Source organism: Spermophilus citellus (assembly GCF_964194105.1).
Source record: "Spermophilus citellus genome assembly, chromosome: 6".
NCBI classification, from domain to species: Eukaryota; Metazoa; Chordata; class Mammalia; order Rodentia; family Sciuridae; genus Spermophilus; species Spermophilus citellus.
The window spans coordinates 90,030,122-90,036,222 of record NC_138187.1 but is presented as its reverse complement, the minus strand read 5'-3'; positions in this window follow the sequence as shown (position 1 = coordinate 90,036,222).

Sequence of the window (6,101 nt, the reverse complement as noted above, 5' to 3'; positions counted from 1 at the left end):
AGTTAGTCTGCAGGAATCCTGACTACCTTTCCATCCAACTAGTCCATTGCTCTATTTTTATTATATGGAGTTGATCCGCTCTGATGAACAGGAGCTATTGTTTACTCTAAGCAACTTGGTAAGACACATGCATGAGGCAGGGTAGGAAATAAAGCCACAGAAATTCTCCCTGTCCCCTGAGGGTGATGTCATGACAACCCCTCCAAAGTGAAAGGAAAATACCTGACTCCTCCAACCACTAAGAAAGCAACACAACTCTGAATAAGCTTCCTTGTTTTTTGATGCAACATATTGTTTATTTTAAACGTGTTTATTTTCTAATATAAGCAGCAACTGGCTCTCACTGAATATCATCAGCTTCTCAAAGTGCTGGACCAGGTATGTGTAAAGTTCTGTGGTAAGGCACCACCTTCTTCTGTTGGTTACCCATGTCAATGAAGTTGGAGATTAAATGGATAAAGCCAAAAATTTCCCTCTAACCACTGCTTTTGCTGTGTATTAGTTAACTTTACATCACTGTGATATGATACCTGAGAAAAACAATTTAAAAGAGCTTGAAGGAGAAAAGATCCATCTTGGTTCACAGTTTCAGAGGCTTTAGCCATGGTTGCTTGGCACACTCGCTTTTCTGTCTGCAGCAAGGCAGAAATTCATTGTGGCAGAAGCCTGTGGCGGCAGGGGAAAGCCGCTCGCTCAATTTATGGCAACCTGGAAAGAGAGAAAGAGGGAGGAGTCAGGGACAAAATTATACTCTTCAATGGCATCCCCCCCACTGCCCCACCTCCTCCAATTAGGCCCTACCACCTAACTTTCCACTACCACACAATAGTCATTAAGCTATGAATTTATAAGTAGATTAATTCATTCATGAGGTCAGAGCCCTAATGACCCAATCACCTCCCCAAGACCCCACCTCTGAACACTGCTGCACTGGAACCAAATCTTTTAACACATGAGCTTTTGGGGACATTTAAGATCCAAACCATAACCAGCTACATACCACAAGTTTGATATGTTATGATTTCATTCAGTATCAAATATTTTCTAATGCCTCCTGTGATCTTTTCTTTGATCTCCGGCTTATTTAGATGTGTATAGTTTAATTTCCACATACTGAGAATTTTCAGATATGTCTTCATTGCTGATAAAATGCAAAATAAATCTATAATATATTCTATATTATTTTAATACTTTTAAATTTATTAATGTTTATATTATAGTACAGCATATGATCTAGCTTACCTCACCAAATGTTCCATATATACACAATAGAATGTTTATTTATTTGGCAGTCATTGAGTGAAGTTTTTTGGTTTGGTTTTGTTTGGTATTGGGGATTGAACACAGGGGTGCTTTACCTCTGAGCTACATTCTCAGACCAGCCCTTCATCCTTTTTAAAAACTTTTTGAGACAGAGTCTTGTTAAGTTGCTGAGGGTTAAATTGCCTTAGCTGGCCTTCAACTTGGTGATCTTCTACCTTAGTCTCCAGAGTCTCTGGGATGATTGGCATGTGCCACTGCACCCAGCAGGTGAAGTTCTAACAAACTTCTTAGATCATATTGTTTGACAGTATTCAAGTCTTCCAAAATTCTTGCTGATTTCCTATTTTCTTCTACCACTTTCTGAGAGAGAGTAGGGTCCATTTCCAGATTAATGTGGATTTGTCTTTTTCTTTTGCAGTTATCCAAGTTTAGCTTATGTTTCCTGAGTTTGTTTTTATTCATTCAAAGTATTTTCTAAGTTCTCTTGTGATTTCTTCTTTGATTCATTGGATATTTAGGCATGTGTGTTTAATTTGCATATATTTGTATATTTCACAAATTTCTTTCTATTATTGGTTTCTAGTTTAATTTCATTGTAGTTGAAGAAAATATTTTTTATGACCCAGAAACTCAGGAAGCTGAGGCAGGAGAATCAGAAGTTGAAGCCAATTTAATGAGATGCTGTGTCAAAATAAAAAGGGCTGGGGATGTAGCTCAGAAGTAGAGTGCCCCTGTGTTCAATTCCCAATACTGTTAAAAAAAAACACTTTGTACCATTTAATCCTTTTTAATTTATCAAATTTTGTTTTATAACATAGCATATGATCTGTCCTGAAGAATATTTTATGTGTATTTGATAAGAGATTAGGATCTTCTCAGTTCTTTCTTGGCTTGTGCACAACCTACACACACACACACACACACACACACACACACAGGCTTCTAAGTCCTCAGGAATATATTGAAGTTTTGCATATCTCTCTATGAAGGTCTCATTCATTAGGTTTTCCACTTAAGCTCTTGGCCAGTCTCTCATTTGCTCCAGTTGGTATCACTGTCTCAAATGACTGCACAAACACCTATAATGATATGCTCTGAAAATCTCTTGAGTATTTCTCACTTATCAAGCTCTCTGATCAAATAAATAGAGTCTTTCCAGAGGGCTTCCAGACAAGTGAGACAATGAGAGATCTTGAGACAGGACTTTCTGGGGAAACTCCAAATCTCTGCTGTTCACAAGGCTGCTGGTGATTCTGAGGCAGTTATTTTTCCAGAATACTGCAGAGCTTAGGAGAGGGAAATGCAAATAGGGCAACTTAGAATGCCATGACATTTACTATACTAATGTGATTTGAATATTTCTCTTAAATAAATGCTCCTCTGGTTATTATAAGCCTTCAATTACATTCTAGAGTCTGAAGGAAAATGTTTTTCTGACTTTTACCAATGTTCTTATTGCTCAATGAAGGACCTGATTTTTGGAGGTCTTTACTCAGTCATTGTGGAAGCGAGTATCTAAGCATTTTATTTTATTTTGGGTACTGGAGATTGAGCCCAGAGGTGCTTTACCACTGAGCTATATCTGCAGACCACCCATCCCCCCTTTTAAAATTTTTATGTTAAGACAGGGTATTATTAAGTTGCCTTGGGCCTTGCAAAATTGCTGAGGCTGGCCTTGAACTTACGATACTCTTGCTTTAGCCTCCCAAGTCACTGAGATTATAGGCAGGCGCAATTATGCCCGGTCGCCTTGAATTATTTCTGATGAGAAGTTACCTGCAACCATTATTGTTTTCCCCGAATTCAATCACTCTTTTTCCCCTCTTACTGCTTTTAACATATTCTTTTTATCTAGAAAGTTATGGAACACTTATAAATTCATTTCATGAAACCAGTATCACCCTCATACCTGAAAGGAAAGCCAGGAACGGCGAAATGGGCAAGAGAGAAATGACAGACCAGGCAGAGATATACACGGGAGTTTTGGGTACTGGAGATTGAACCCAGAGGTGCTTTACCTCTGAGCTACATCTGCAGACAAGTGAACTAAATTGCTGGGGCTGGATTGGAACTTGTGATCCTCCTGCCTCAGCCTCCCAAGCCACTGGGATTGCAGGTGTGCACCACTGCAAGCACCAGGCCAGAAATAACATTTTAAGAAACTCTTTGCTGGGCTGAGGTCATGGCTTGGTGGTAGAGCGCTTGCCTAGCATGTGAGAGGCACAGGGTTTGATTCTCAGCACCACGTATAAATAAAGATCCAATGACAACTAAAAAAATTTTAAAAAAAGAAAAGAAACTCTTTGCCGCTGGGTGCACAGTATAGGGTAGCGCCCTCTGTAATCCCAGTGCCTCCATAGGCTGCAGCCCAAATTCAAGGCCTCAGCAATTTACCAAGGCCCTAAGCAACTTAGTGAGACCTGTTTGAAAATAAAAAATAAAAAGATCTGGGGATGTGGCTTGGTGGTTAAGCACCCCAGGTACCAAAAAAGAAACCAAAACCCTTTGCTACATGACAGGCTATATACTGAGAAATTGGAGTATATACATGATTATGTTGGATCTGCACATTAATCCTATTGACATAGGTTAGAAGAAATAAGGATAGGTATCATGATTTCTAACAGAGAGAAGGGAAAAGAAACTAACTTTAAATCGAAAAATCATGGTCCATGTTCCCAGCTCCTCCTTCTCTCTCTGCTTCCTGGCTACCTTGAGGTGAGCAGATCCTGTACCATGTCCTTCTGCCATGATGTTCTAACTCATTTCAGGCCAGAAGCAACAGAGCCAGCCTTCTATGGACTGAAACCATGAGCCCAAATAAATCTTTCCTTTTTTTGTTTTTCTTGGATATTTTGTCAGATTAATGAAAAGCTAACTAATGGACTAGGTTTACTGTATCTTCAGCCTCACCTAGTGTTTACCCTATGGTTAGAGTTGGCAAACTTTTCTGTATAAAGTTTGGTAGTAAATATTATATACTTTTTGGGCCAACTACTGCTTCAGCATTCAACTCTGCTTTTGTAGTGTAAAAGCAGCTGTATGTAATAAACAAGAAGGTGTGGTTTCATTAAGACTTTGTAAAAATAAGCACTGAGTAGTATTTGGTCTGTGTGCATAGTTTGCCAAGCCCTGCTTTGTGACAATTACTATGGTCTTTGAACATTACTTATACTATCAATGTTCATCTTTAGCACTTAAAATTTTGCCTGATCGGCTAAAATTTCTCTTTTTTAATACATAAAATTCAGTTTTAGTGTTCTTATATTGGTTTGATGATCTTAGAGTCACTAATGTCAAAGATAAAACAAGGTACTGTCCTTCATCTAATTTCTGCTAAGTAAGAAAGACCAACTTCTGGGCCCTGATTCTTACCTAGTTAAAAATAATTTCAAGTGAGAGGACCATCACTTATATTTTTAATAAGTTTCATGGTATGCTGGTTGAGTTCTCTGAAAAGTAGACGCTGAAATGAGTTAGGGTTGGAAGTTCAAAAGTTTTGTTGGGAAGAATGCCAATTTGGTTCCTAAAAACAGCAGATATAAAGAATAGGGCAAATGTATAAGAGATTTATTAAGGAAAATTATCATGAAGTACAAATGAGAAGGGTACTTAGGTAAGCAGGAATAACCTAAAGGTGAAGATAATAGCCTAATACCTGTAAAAGAAGAGTAGTAAGGAAGGTTTAAATATAAGGAGTCTTATATTGCAACATTTTTTTTGGCCAGTCTGATACAGAGGTCCTAAGCAAAGGTTTTCCTTTGGAGGAATAGGCCAGCACAAGTACTCTCCTGATTCTCAGTTGCTGCCTGGAGCATCCTGGAGGAAGGGTGAATGCCATAGTTGATCCAAGGCAGAAGCGGGCAGTGACTGTGAGTCAACTCAGATCCAAGAGCAGATTTATTTTTTTCTTTTTAAATTTTTTATTTGTTCTTTTTAGTTATACATGACAGTAGAATATACTTTGACATGTTATACATACATGGGATATATCTTCCCATTCTTGTGGTTGTACATGATGTGGCGTTACACTGGTCATGTACTCATATATGCGCATAGGAGAGTTATGTCTGATTCATTCTACTGTCTTTCCTATTCCCATCCTCCCTCCCTTCCCTTCATTCCTCTTTGGTCTAATCCAAAATACTTCTATTCTTCCCTCCCTCCTGATTGTGTTTTAGTATCCACATATCAGAAAGAATTTGACCTTTGTTTTCTTGGGATTGACTTATTTCACTTAGCATGATAGTCTTCAGTTCCATTCATTTATCAGCAAATGTCATAATTGCATTCTTCTTTAAGGCTGAGTAGTAGTCCATTGTGTATATGTACCACATGGATACTACTTTATCCCACACATCTGTTGAAGGGCACCTAGGTTGGTTCTATAGTTTAGCTGTTGTGAATTGAGCTGTTATAAACATTGATGTGGCCACCTCACTATAGTATGCTGATTTTAAGTCCTTTTAGTATATGCCAAAAAGTGCAATAACTGGGTCAAACAGTGATTCCATTCCAACTTTTCTCCATACTACTTTCCAGAGTGGTTGTACCTATTTGCAGGCCCACCAGTATGAGCGAACATTTTTCCCCACAACCTTGCCAACATTTATTGTTACTTGTATTCTTGATATTTGGCATTTGACTGGAGTAACATGAAATCTCAGTATAGTTTTAATTTGCATTTCTCTAATTGCTAGAGATGTTGAACATTTTTTCAAGTATTTGTTGACTGATTATATTCTTCTGTGTAGGGTCTGTTCAGTTCCTTTGCCCATTTATTGATTGTATTGTTTTCTTGGTGTTAAGTTTTTTGAGTTCTTTATATATCCTGGAGA